The sequence below is a fragment of the Solanum pennellii genome, chromosome 11 (assembly GCF_001406875.1).
Source record: "Solanum pennellii chromosome 11, SPENNV200".
Lineage (NCBI taxonomy): Eukaryota > Viridiplantae > Streptophyta > Magnoliopsida > Solanales > Solanaceae > Solanum > Solanum pennellii.
In genome coordinates this window covers 10309615-10324387 of record NC_028647.1, presented here as the reverse complement: position 1 = coordinate 10324387, position 14773 = coordinate 10309615, and the positions used below count along the sequence as shown (strand labels likewise).

The 14773-nt window shown below is 30.6% G+C and overlaps 1 long non-coding RNA gene across 1 annotated transcript; it reads left to right on the top strand.

Moving 5' to 3' along the window:
- Positions 1-6718: 6718 nt before the first annotated feature.
- LOC107004273 lies at positions 6719-13735 on the top strand. The gene is made up of 3 exons (XR_001454713.2): positions 6719-7571; positions 10409-10467; positions 13362-13735. It is a non-coding gene; the product is annotated as an uncharacterized LOC107004273 (long non-coding RNA).
- The last annotated feature ends 1038 nt before the right edge of the window (positions 13736-14773 follow it).

Below are 14773 nucleotides of genomic sequence, written 5' to 3'. Positions count from 1 at the left end.
TCACTCACAATTGCATTAGAAATGACTATGTTTCATTTGATGAATGATAAGGATGAAGAAATAGAAATGTCTAGACTATAATATTGAAGTTGAAAATCAGTTGGAAAAAAATAAGAAGTGATAGGGATAGTGAATATAAACCTCATTTTGCAGAAATATGTTTGAAAAGTGAAATTATCCATCAAACTGATTCCCTATTCACCTCAATCTAATGAAAAAAATGAACTTCGAAGGAAATGATGGTTGCATTACTTATAAGTTCAAGTTTACCAAAAAACTTGTGTGGAGTAACTATCCTTACCTCAAAAGGGAACAACATAAAATTTTGTCTTTTCATAAAGAAATCACTAAAAAGGTTTTGTTTGTTCAGGACATAATCTATTCAATATGAGAAATGGAAAGGAAGGAAATTCAACTTGAAATATTTCAAAGTGTGAGATTGTCTAGCCAAAGTCCAAGTTCCTATTGCTAAAAGAATCAAAATAGGACCTAAGACTGTGGATGGTAAAATTAGACTTGAGTAGTATAGTGAAGGTCTAAACGACCTTGGAAAGAAAAAAAGGATAATGTACTTAATAAAGAGATTTATAGTCATAGTAAATGTCAAAATACATCTACTTCTTTTGAATATGACTCTGTAACATTTCTTGTGTTTTCGGTAGACTCATCGTTTTGAACAAATGGTGTGAATAGTGAGATTGGTTCAATCTTGAGCAATCCTATTTGGAGTTGATTGATCTTCCTCGAGGAAATAAACTTTTGGGTTCAAAGTGAATCCTCAAAAGGAAAATAAAAGTTGATGGAACTATTGACAAATCTAAAGTAAGATAAAAGAAACAAGGTCTTGATCTTTTCGACACATACTCGCCAGTAACTAGAATGACACTTATTTGAATATTAATTGTGTTAGTTATCATATTTTTTCCTCTAAGTTCATCAAATGAATGTGAAAACAACTCTTTTAAATGAATATTTGAAGGAACAAATTTACATGGAACAATGATGAGTCCTCGAATTGGACTCATCTAGGGCCTTACTTTGATGCAAATAGTGTTCTCGATTGTTTATTTTATCTCAATATCTGATTAAAACTCTTAAATTTCATATATTTGAGGATTTGGTAGGAGCATAGACACTTAGGCACAAAACAAAAGCAAAATGGAAAAAAAGAGTTGATGATGCAAAGGTGCGCATCGCTAATCACGCTCGGCGATCCATCGTATAGCAAAATTTCGCCTTCTGTTACAGTAAGTGCACCCTGAAACAATCAGTCGGCGCATCGCCGATCATTTCCAAGAAGCAGAAGATTATCGCCATCGATTCAGAACACATAGACAATGAAGGCAAGGTGCGAGCGGCGATAACTGAACGAAGGACGATTCGCACGACTTACTGCACCAAAAAGATTTGCCAGCACAATTCTGAAGTCTATCAATGATGAACTCTTTTATTATGGTATATATAGAAAATTAGAGAGTGAAACATTCTACATTTGATATTTTATTTTAGAAACTTTGTTCTGAAGTTTTCTATCAAGTTTGTAGAGGGTTTTGGGGAAGCTTGAAGAAAGAAGTTTTTCTTCCAATTTTGGTAGGGGTCTTCTCCATTTACTTTCCTTTACTACTTTTATTGTTTAATCTTTTATACCCACTTGATTTATTAATTATTTTAAGTATATTTAATTATTGTTTGATGTGTGGCTCAAAATCACCATTTTTATGGTATGATTTAGCAATTATGAGTTGATTAATTTGTTGGGTCTTTCTTGCTTGTAGTTTAGATTGCATTTTAATGGTGATTTCACATAGTAGTTGTGGTTTAGTCTAATGGGTTTGTAATTGCAAATACAAAACAACCCATGTGTTTTTGGCTTGCACGAGAGAGGTCGTGAAACTAAGACCACTAAACTGATCTCCTAAGGAGTAGGTCGACATGAGGTTTTGCCCGACAAGGTGAGCTCTAGTCCTATATCCAAGCACTCCCATCGAAAGAGCGAGTGTGGATAAGGCATAGGCTGAATCGTTTAGACGAATGGGTGTTCGAGAGGAACCCATTTGATATGGAGTAAGTTGCCCGAGAGAGAATTTTCTTTCACCTAAAGTGTAGCCTAGTAACCATTGTCTTGAGAAATTAGCTACCGAAAGTATGTACCCACCACTTTTATCTTCAGATATAGTGATCAAACCCCATGAACTCTCTCCCGTACTTGTTTTCCTTTTATTTTATTGCATTCTACTACTTGTGACAAAAACTTTTTTTGATATTTGACACTTTAGTGTCACAAATTAAACTTGTTTTGTTTTAATCTTCAAAAATGTCTTAAACTACTACTATTTAGAACGGAATTCTAAGTAGCTACTACTTTCACTACCACTCCCTTGTGACACGATCCCAACCCGTGATTGGGTTACTAAACTAATTTCGATTCGCACACACTCAGACTGTAGGCTAGTGTCGTTGATCACGAGCATATAAAAAGCATAAAGCATTAAACAACCTAAGAGTTTTGTGGTTCCTAGTAAAGAAAAGAAAGTAGGCGAAATTGTCACATTATGGACTAAAGAAAGCACCCAAACAATGACATAAGAAATTTGACCAGACCATGTTATAGATTTAAGAATTATGGAAATGATAAATGCGTTCACATTAAAATTACAAAGTCATTATTTTTTGGTGTATTGGTGATATGTTGATCATCAATAGAGACACTAATGACATAAATGCTATAAATGTATGCTAGCAAACAAGTTTAATATGAAAATTTTTGGAGTTTCTAATGCAATCTTGGTATAAGAATCCTTAGATTTTCATAATGTTTAAAATTGTCACGGTATCATTGCATTGAAAAGTTACTTGATTAGTTCAAGTGCTTGGATTTCAGTATAGCCAAATCTCTAATAAATGTGAGCTTTTTCTTTCAAAAGAGTGAAGGCGAAAGTGACTCACAATTGGATTATGCTAGATTATTCAGAAGTATGATATAGATCACCAAGAGTGTGCGATCAGATATATCATGTGTTATTAATCAATTGAGTCGTTTTCCTAGTAATTCCAATCGAACTTATTGGATGACAATAAAAAGAGTTTTGGAGTACTTAAGTAATACTCAAAACTACATCTTGTATTTTTACAACTCCAGCAGTACTGAAAGAATATAGTGATACAAATTGGATCACCGAACAAATAAAGTTAAATCTACGAGTGGATATGTATTTAATCTTAGTAGAGGAGCAGTCTCTTGGAAATCATCCAAAAATAACATGTATCGCTAGCTCTACAATGATATGTGAGCTAGGTGCTCTAGATAAGGTCGGTGAATAAGTTGAAAGACTCTAAAATTTCTTAATAGATATTCTTTTTGGTCCAAACCATTGCATCAGTATGCATACACTTTGATAGTAAAGATGCAATAGGTAGGGCATGGATCATGATATATAACAGAAATTCTTGTCATATAGACATAGTGTGAGTGTAAGCATCTTCAGACAGAATTATTGTCAGAAGTCTATTCTCTATACACTTATGAAACGAGGAGGTGTTCATAGATGAAACGAACACAACCGTAAGAACCATAAATCGTAAAGGGTTAATTTTGTGACATATGGTTATCTAGATATACACCAAAGCTTGACTGTTCAAAGAAATTTCATCTGTTGATTGATCGAGTATATTCGACATAATTTCACTAAGAAAAATATAAGGGGAAACCTACTTATCCAGATGCAATTAATTATTGATTGTCAAGTAAACATACTGGTCTGTTTCTTTATCTTGGAGTTATTCTCCATTCATGCGGGGGATTGTTGGGTTTTAAAGGTCTGAATAGAAAATGAAGAGTTGCGACTTTTATTAAGAGTTGTGAATTTTATGAAGAGTTGCAATTTTTATGAAGAGTTACGACTTTTATGAAAAGATATGACTTTTATGAAAGGTGATGACCTTTTCGAAAGACTGTGACTTTTCCAAAGGTTTGTGACATTTACGGTAATGCACAATATGAACTTTTTCACACTACCCTTTGTTTTCTATAAATTGTTGGATTTCCTCTCATTTTAGAACAGAATTTTCTTGACTTCTACTACTACTAAATCTAGTATTCTAAGTGTACTTTACTGCCATTAAGTGGTGCGTTGACACTGTAATTTTCGATAGCGATATATCGGTGAATAAGATCGTTCTATCCTGAGAGTATATATTACATTACATCAAGTACTTGAGAGGAATAATTTCCTTAACGGGACATTGTGCATTCGGTGGGCTTGATTTTCTTCTTTCAGAAAAATATTTCGTATATTATTTCTAATCTGTTTTTGATTCTATTTCCTCTACTAGCTTTAATTTTCTAGTTGTGAAAATGTTTTTTAAACTTTATTATTTCTTACCAAGTTCTTCAAAGTTTTGTTCTAAGTATCTTAGGAATACAAGATGAACAACAAGTTATTCTCTCACGTGCCCTGAAATGTGTATGAATGAATACATTTAGGGATATCAACTTCAAATCATAATTTCTACTTCTGAATTCTCCAAAATTTAGGATTTCAAATTCCAATATTTTTTTCAAATATAAAACTTGACCAATAAGATTATATTCTGCACAATTAATGTTTATCTTATTAACTACTTATATTTATGAATAAATAGTCTCTAGATACACACTTTGCACGTGTACTCTATACTATTTATATATATTTTAAAATATATTAGTCTGTAAAAATGTGTGTCGCACGTTTATCTCTTATATAGAAAAATATTGCGAAAGGATAAAATAGCTAATTTACAAGTAAAGACTAATTTAAATGACAAATTTCTAGATTCATATAATAAAGAAGTTTCTATGTAACCTTGAAAATTGCTTCAATACATGATTGGAAAAGCAACTCGAGTTCTTTCATTTTCAATAACCTATTCTTAAAAATTAACAAAAAGTATGTATGGACATGCAAACTAAAGTATGTATAAAGTTCAATTTGGGGGTATATAGAGTGCATAATGAATAATATAAAGAATGAATCTAAGTAAAATTATAATGAAAAAATCAAAAGGAAAAGAGATTGAATTGGAGGAGAGTCAAAGAAAAAATTATAAACAATCCAATTAACTTGAAAATAAATATATAGCACTCACTATTGAACTTGATAGAAAATAAATACCCTTTTAACTGTTAAAACGTATAACACAAGTGATATGGTAAGCAATAAAGGTTGCATACAAAATTAAAAACAAATAAATACATCATTTATTGTTTAAAACATGATTTTTGAGCTACTTGAAACAAAACTAATATAGAAATAAAGAAGATATTGTATAAAGAACAAATAAACATCTTTCTTGATCTTAAAGAGTATTACATCATATTTTCAGATTTTAAAAGTATGAGATAAATAAAAGAAATTAATAACAAAGCAGAAAGAAAAAAATTAAGCTAGATGAAAATAGAGTTTCATGCATATGAACTCTTGGTACAAACTTAAATATTATTTTATTCTTCCATTCTCATTGAGAGATACAACGTTTCAATCATCTTTGGAAATTGAAATGGGAAACACTTGAGCACATTTAATTATATTTTTTAAATTATATTTTTTTATACGGTATATTCACGATAAGTATTAAAAAGAATGGTAGCTCCAAGTTACAAATTTAATTTCCGTCTAAAAAATTCAATATAAAATATTTAATGGTCTAATAATATTTATTGCAATAAAAATTTAATTTTTTAGTACATACTCCCTTCCTTGTTGTCCAGTATATTATTTTGGAATATTCAACTATATTTGTTCATTTTATGAAATTAATGGATAATTTTACACTTAGTTTTTGATTTACCCTTATCATTAGTTATAGTAATTTCTCTAATATATTATTTTCAAGACATTATATTATTATATTGAAAGGGTAATATAGTAAAATTACCATCTATTTATAGATTCTTAAAAAGTGTGTAAAATTAATAATGGACAAGTATTGTTGGGTAAAAATATTATAAAAATAATTTTTAAATAAAGGATAAAAAAGTAATCCAACTTTGTTCTTGAAAGCTTGCCACCTTCAATAATTTTACTAGTTTTTGAACACGTGCTTTTAGTTATGAAAATAATTAATATTGATTCTATTTAGTTAGGTCCATATAAAAATTCTTATCCCACGAGAAGTCTCAAATATCTTTTTTGTAATTTTTATTTTTGCCTCGATGCCATATTTTAATTTCTAGCATTGGCTCTAATTACTACTAAAATAATTTCATTGTCTTATTAATTTCATAATCACCCTACGTTTGTTTTTTGTCTAGCATTCATGAATGAATTCATCTCTTTTGGCTAAAGAGAAAAGGAACAACATGATATTGTCCCTTTACAATGCTTGAAATGTGCAAAGTAATTGTCAATTGCCACGTGTATGATGTAGCTTCTACAAAAAAAATTATCCTTAAGGTTGTGTTTGGTATGTTTTTTAATTTTCTCGTGTTTGGTTGGGACAAAAGTTTTAGAAAATATTTTTCAAATCAACTCATTTTCCTGAAAATTAAGAAATATGGTTTCCCTTCAAAATAAATATTCAGTTTGTTTTTAAAAATATTTTCAACTTCAAATTTTTATTTTTTCACCCCGAGCCTTCACCCCCTCCCCCCTAACCAACACCCACCCACCTAAAAAAAGTTAATTTTATTTTTTTAAAAATATTTTGAAGACATTTTCCTTCATACCAAACACACCCTAAATCTCTCTCAATTTCTTCGTAATCTCTTTCATTTGTTCTTAAGCATGTCGAAATCCACTTTCTCTTCAAAGAACTCATAGCTCCGGAAATCAAATCTTTCAATTATTTTGAGTTTAATACTTCAACCTTGCCTGAGTTGCCCTCTCTTTATACTCAAGTATGCAAAGTAAGTGAAATTGGTGAGTCAACTACTCCACAATCGAAGTTTTACTCCCGTACAACCCCGTGTTGAGAAGCTGTCAAAGTATAATATCTCAGGTCATTCGAGATTTCGAAGAAATCCTAAAAAGTGAACAACAATTGTATTTTGAATTTGTACACAAAGTACTCTGATTTTTTCAGCAGACTTGTTTCTCATGGAGTTGTTAGACAAAAATGAATCCATGAATTTTCCTGGGAATATACTGGAGTATATCCACTAGGTTATGACAGCCAAAGATAGTTGTCATGTTATTGCCTATGGATATTTGTTAAACCTAGTCTTCAAACATTTCAATATGCCCCTTGACAAAGGAGTTGCTGGAATAATAAAATAGGCACTCTCCATGTCTACCTTGAGTGAGGGTAAATTCATTGGGGAAAGGTGAAGTCTAAGTCTCAAGTCTCCGAGCTTCTTCAACAACAAGAGTATTACTCTAAGTCTCAAGTCTCCGAGCTTCTTCAACAACAAGAAGTGTTAAATACGGAAATGAAAGATCTTATTACCCAATTGTCTGAAAAAGAATAGGAGATTATGAGGCTTGAAGGAACAATCTCAGGGACCAGGTCCAAGTACATGTGGGCAGGATAATGTTAAAACACTGAAGGCTCACATTATTAAGTTGGTTGAATCAAATGCCAAATTAAATGATGAGGTAAAGTCTCTAACCCAAAAGCTTCTTCCCGCTCATAACACCCGCATTAACCTGATCCTGAAATCTCCCAACCCCCTCCTTCATATAGTCCTTACCGATTCTTTGTTTTTGTATTTGACAGTGGCTCTTTGACTTTGTTATGTTTTTCGTTTCATTTACAGTCAGTATGGTGTATATTTTCGTTTTATTGATGATATCTTCCCTTGTTGTTTTTCTATGTTGATTCTTCTCTTAATTACTCGTTTTTGTGTTACCTTTCGGCTACGGATTCATTGTTGTTTTGCTCGACATCTTGCTTATGTTCACTACTTAAACTTTTTATGATGTTAAAAGAGGGAAGAAAGGTATTGGTGACAGGGGAATCTAATTAACAGGTGACAGGGGGAATATGAATGCTAGAAAATATTGATGGAAAATAAATAATAAAGCATTTGTTTGTCATCATCAAAAAGGGGAAAATGATAGAATTCGATATTTTGATGATACTCATAAACCTACAACCTGATCCCATAGGTGATTAGGTATCTTAAAGTTACTTAAGTCAAATAGTGAACAACTGTAAAGGGTGATCCTCTCTGACGTGGTTGGTGGTCACAAGAAACGAGAACAATATATTCAAAGGATAATATATCTTTATTAGACATGAAACAACCTAGTTAAGATATTAAAAGCAAAAATATTAAAAGGTATATTTGGTCTTTGAAGAACTCAGGCTTTCAACAGCCTAAAGGGACCTAATAGAGTTATCGAGTGTATCTTCTAAGTGTTGTTAGTGAATACTTGGATAGGTGAAGTTGTAAGATTCGTTTCTAATCTATACAGGAACACATCAAGTCTGTTGTGAGGAAAAAATAATGAGCATAGTTAAAGTGAACTGTGTAGTGGGTGATTGAAGTCTATATTAATAATATATTAATAAGATTAAGTTAATATAGTGGGTAATAAAACTATTGATTTAGCTTTCTTTTTAATAGGGCTTTTATAGGTGGTGAAATTAAGAGTTTAATATATTTATATGTGTTTGGAGTCTATATTCACTTGTTGCTTGAAAATAGTGAAAACAGAGGAAAATATTATGTGACAAATCGGAATTTTTTCTCCCTTGAGCAAGAAAATTTCAACATTAAATTCCTTGATATTTTTTATACTTTATATATATATATATTATTATTATTATCTTTTATTTCCCGACCATATCTTGATATCAAGAAATATGATACCACTCTGTTTATTTCCCTATCATGTTTCCAAACTTTCAAAAGGTCTCTACGGTCTTAAACACGCACCTCATGTGTGGTATGATCGTCTCATAAAATTTTTGATTGATCATAGTTTTACCCGAGAAAAAATTGATACCACTCTGTTTATTAACGGATCCTCCTCTAGGAATCCTATCATTCAAATTTATATTGATGATATTATTTTTGGGAGTGCTAATAATTCTTTGTGCAAAGAATTTTCTGAGCTTATGCATAGCAAATTCGAAATGAGTATGATGTGGGAGGAAGGGTGGCAGCGAAACCGGTAACGGGACTATCGGACCGGGATTAACCGGAATCGACACAGAACTGGGAACTACAACCCAGAACCGTACTGGAACCGGGACGGACCGGTACAGATAGTTCCGGATAGGAATGGTAACCCGTCTTGGTCCGCTAGCGAACTGGTACGGGACCGGACCAAAGTCCGGGAAAATGCATTTTTTTTAAAAAAATAAATTAAAATCAATTAATTACTAAGCTTTTATTATTTAAGGTTAAAAATTTATACTTTTCGAACTTTTAAAGTTAATTATTTACTTTTCAAACATTTAAACTTTAAGTTTTAAAGTTTGAAAATTTGTAAAATTCAAACTTTCAAACTATAAAGATATAATTTAAATAGTAGTTTGAATTTGAATTTAAAATTTTATATTTCTAGTTTAAATTTTTAACTTTAAAATTTTGAATATTTAAATTTTAAACTTTTAAAGTTTGAATATTTAAATTTTAAACTTTAATAGTTTGAAAATATAAATTTCAAACTTTAAAAGTTTGAAAATTTAAATATCATCTTCATTAAGTCTATTCCTAGAACTTTGAGGTTCTTGGTTACTTGATACATCTATATTAGAATTATATAAGTCGTACAATTTTCTAGCTTCAGTTTTAATACTATCTTTAACATCTTGACAACTAGGTATTCCATATATTTCACTACCAATATCCAAATTAGAATATATTTTTTCAATCGCCCTAGATGCTCCTACATCTTTGTAATTACGGTTTAACAAACAAGCGGTTAAATAAATTTGAGGAATAAGAAATAAAATATTTTTCAAATTTTTTAATCATTTTGTTAATAGATTGCTCAAATCTTGGTATACTTTTAAATTTATAAAATTTAGTAGTAATTGCAAAAATATTAGGTAAAATAGAGCAAATGTTTGGATAATAAAGTGGAGATAGTTTTTTTATAGTTAAATAAAAAACTTTTAAGAAATCTATGTGTTATTGTATGTCATTCCAATTACTATTATCAAGTCTAAAATTCATATCTGAATTATGAGCATTTCAAACCATTGTAAAGGTTTTCTATATTCATAACCGACTACAAACATTTCATATAAAGAATTCCATCTAGTAGACACTTTTTTGAAATTTTTCTAGGTGGAAGATTATATTCAAAACAACGATTTTGAAAATCTCTTCGTCTAGACTTAACTTGACATTTAAATATAAAATGACATGCATTTTCAACTTTTGTGCAACCATTATCATACATTTGTATTTCATCTCTAACAATCAAATTACATATATGTTCAGCACACCTAATATGAAAATCATTATGATAAACAGGGAAAAGAGAAGGTCTCAGCATTTCAACAGCAACTGTATTATTTGGAGCATTATCTAAGGTGATAGTTCTTATTTTATCAAAAATTTTATAATTTTATAAAATATCTAAAATTGTTTGAGCTATATAACAACCAGTTTTTTGCAGTTGACAACATTTATAACCTAAAATTCTTTTTTGTATACTTCAATTTTCATCAATTCAATGTGAAGTAACAGTCAAATAATCATTACCGTTTACACTACGACCCATATCAGAAGTAATAGCTATTTTACAATTATTATAATAAAACAACTAGATATTGAAACGGCTGAGTTTGATAATCAAATAGAGTCATTTTAATTGTATTTCTAGTAAAACCTTTAAAATGTGAATTATACACAATTTGTATATATTGTATAAATCTGGATTTTTTAGCAAAACTAAATGGCAAATCCATAACAACAATCATTTTAGCTAATTATTTAAGATCTTTTTCTCTATTATATGACTGTGGTAAACTAGAGCCAGAAATATTAGAACGATTTAGCATGTAAGGGGTATCATATTAGACCATATTATAGTTGCCTACTCCTACAGTTTCAGGAAGGGGGTACCATTCTTTTTCAATTCGGTTACCGCTTTAGCATGCAAAAATTCATTTTTACAACATGACATTAAATGATTACTCAAATGTCTCATCCCACCTTGTTTTCCTACATTTTTATTATTCAATCTATGTTTATATTTATTATAAATAGTTTGTGTTTTATCTTCATTTTGTGTCATAAATTGTCACACAACTGATTTTTTAGCACGTTCTACCTTAGTCCTAGAATGTACGGGGGAAACGGAAGCAGGACAACTAAAGGGAGCGGGACTAAGAGAGGGACTAGGAGTACTAGTAGCCATAGGTAGCTCAATTTCATCTTCATCATCATCATCATCATCATCTAAATTAGGTGTATCAATATAATCATCAATATTATCATGTTCATCATCTTTAGGCAATTCCTCATCAAAATTACCGGACCTTCTTTGTAAATGTTCATGATAAGGATCTAATCTAGAATTACTATCAATATCAAAACCAGTATCATTACCATGTGTAAAATCATCCCTATTCACTCTTACTACACTAGATCTTTTGTTTTTAGATTTAGAAGAACTACCATTTTTTTTATTAGTGGTGGATCTAAAGTTCGTCATACTATTAACCATCTCAACTATGATTTTTTTACCTTTTTCAAGAATCTTTTCATCGGAATTCATATTCAAATATTAGACGTGAGTAAATTATATAATACGAAAATGTGATACAAACTAATAATTAATCATAAAATAAATAAATAACTATTGTAAAAAAAATGAGGTGTAAGTTGGAAAGAATGTACCGAATGTCTACTTTAGATATGTGATAGGAAAGATCTTATGATATTTAGGAATGATTTTAGATAGCTAAACATGAGAAATATCAAAAATAATTTCAACAAGCCCATCAAGAACTCAATTTCTAAGCTTTCAAGAACTTAAGTTCGCTGAAATAAATCATGTTTTGCGCGTGTGTGAACTAACCCAACGCTATGTAATTTCTCATACATTGTAGGGATCACCACCCGATGAAATCCACAAGCTAATTTAGATGACTCTTGACGAATCTTGAACGTTCTTCGTCTTTCTCCTCTTTTCTCCTATTATTTTCTCTTCTCTAAAAACCCTAACTTTTTTTTTCAAAAGTGTAAACTGACTAAGTTCAGTTTAGACCGATAATTAATAAACAAAACAAATTAAAATAAAAGGGTAAGGAAAACACCAAACTACCTTTCTAAAATCTGGATTGGACTTTCCTTATTCCAACAGTCCAACTACCAAAGGTCATAACTCACTCACACGAACTCGAAATTGCGCAAACTCAGCGGAGTTGGCAATACATATTTGCAAGTTTTAAGAAATTGGAAGCTTTAATCATTGTACATTTCTTCCTCAACCGTCATTATAGCGTGAAACGATATTTCTTAATTATTTTTTTCCTTTAGTTTAGCTTTCTTATCATGTGTTGAAAATATCTTAAGTTTTATTTTAAAAGCTACTTTGTTATTTGAGTATCGACCAACTATTTTGTGTATTGTGGATGATGTTTAATAAGTTTGGTATACTTGACTACTATTTCAGTTTGGAGTTCAATGAGTTTGGAAAAATATTTTTTTAGAGTAGCCAAAACAAGTTTGGCGCCTCAAAATCAAAATCAACTACGTCTAGATGAAAATGTCAACCAAATAGATGATTAGCAATGTTTATTGTTTTACATGTCCTAAACTATGAACATCCTTGGCGAAAATTCTGGCTCTATCACTATATTCAGGTATCTTAAGTCAAATAGATAACTATAAAGGATGGTCCTCTATGGCGTGGTTGGTGAGCATAAGAAACGAGAACAATGTACTAAACCAATCAGTCAACACTAAATTGTTTTGTTCACAGGATAATATATCCTCATTTGACATGACAAAACTTAGTCAAGACATTAAAAGCAAAAATATTAAAAGGTGTGTTTTGTCTTGGAAAAACTCAAGCCTTCAACAACCTTAAGAGACCTGATAGAGTTATCGAGTGTATCCTCTAAGTGTTGTTAGTGAAAACTTGGGTTTTAGTGAACTTGTAGATTTGTTTCTAATCTATGAAGGAACGCATCAAGTCTTTGCTGTGAGAAAAAACAATGAGTATAGTTAGAGTTATTTGTGTGGACTGTGATTGAAATCTATATTAATTATAGTTAGTTAATATAGTGGGCAATAGAGGTATTGCTTTGGCTCTCTATAGTTAATATAGTGGGCAATAGAGGTATTGCTTTAACTCTCTTTAAAATATGGATATTGCATGTGGTGAGATTAAGAGTGTAATCTATTTAGTGCATTTGAAATATGTATTCACTTGGTTCTTGAAAATAGTAAAAACTGATGAAATCTTGTGTGACAGATCATGATTTTCCTCCCTTGAGTAAAATGAAGACGAATGACGGATGCAGTCATGCGACATTCACTTGAAACTGCTTGTCTTATGCTTGTACGGATAGTGGTGAGAGCCGTAGAGCACGTGCTGTCATAGAATGTGGAAGAAAGTTGTGCATGACATTGCATGCTAGAGAGTAAGAGAAGAGAAAATATAGCAACAAAAGAATTGTTTAAAGTAGTCATCATTTGGAAAGTGTGTATAATGTATGATACCAAAAAGTAACAATATATGTTAAAGGTGATAGAAGAAGAAATGTGCTACTCAAATATTTATAGGCAAATCGAAGTGTTTTTTTGGTCACTATTGGCTGCCAATTGCAAAATTAATATTCCGCGTTATTGCTAGCTTTTGTATTTGACTTTTTCTTTGTCTACCTATATATTATTTGAAAGGCTCTTCTCATGAGTTACACTTCTATGCTATTCGTCTTGTTCAATTTATATTTTATTTGTCTAGTTTAACATGATATATAATTTAAGAAAAAAGTAAAAGAGCTTTTTAATATTATAATAGTCTTAATTAAAGTTAAGATAAGTAGAATGTATCAAAGTGTCATTTATGTCCTTTAACTTAAGATGTGTACAAATAGACACTTAAACTTGTATTAAAGTTGAACAAATAGACACATATGTCCTACATATCATTTTTTGTCCTACGTGGTGTCCTACGTGTATTGTGTCATGTAGGACTCATGTGTTTATTTATTTAAAAGTTGGATAGTTAAAGTGTCTGTTTGTGCATTATGAAAGTTGGAGGTCAAAATTAAAATTTAAAGCCAAGTTTAGGATCCAATATATGTATTATGTCAATTTTAAATGTGTCACATGAAAAATAGAAATTAAAAATTGACTAAAAAAAAAGAAAAGCAAAGACACTCTTCTTAAAACATGAAATGTAGAGAAAAAATACGGCAAATAAATTGAAACTATTCAAGTAGATTATCTTCAAAGGATACAAATCAACTTATTACTTTATATCATATATATCTACTCATATAATAATTATAGTTGAAAATGTGACTCCACACTCTTTTTAGATTTTTTGTTCTGACTAATGGTGTGTTTGGAACCAATTTTTCAAAAAATATTTTTCAATTTTCTTATGTTTGGTTGGATTAAATATTTTCTAAATCAACTCATTGTTTTCTAATTTAAGAAAAATTACTTCCTCTCAAATTTTAAGGAAAACATTTTCCAAAACTCTCTTTCAACTTCAAATTACAATTTATTTTTTGTTGAAATAATCAATTTATTTGTCCCTGCCCTCAAACCAGCCCCCCATCCCCAAATTTTTTTTTATTTAAAGCTTGTTTTTAACTTCGGTTTTTTCCCACCCTCACCCTTACCACTACCTCCCCCTTCCCACCCACCCCCCTC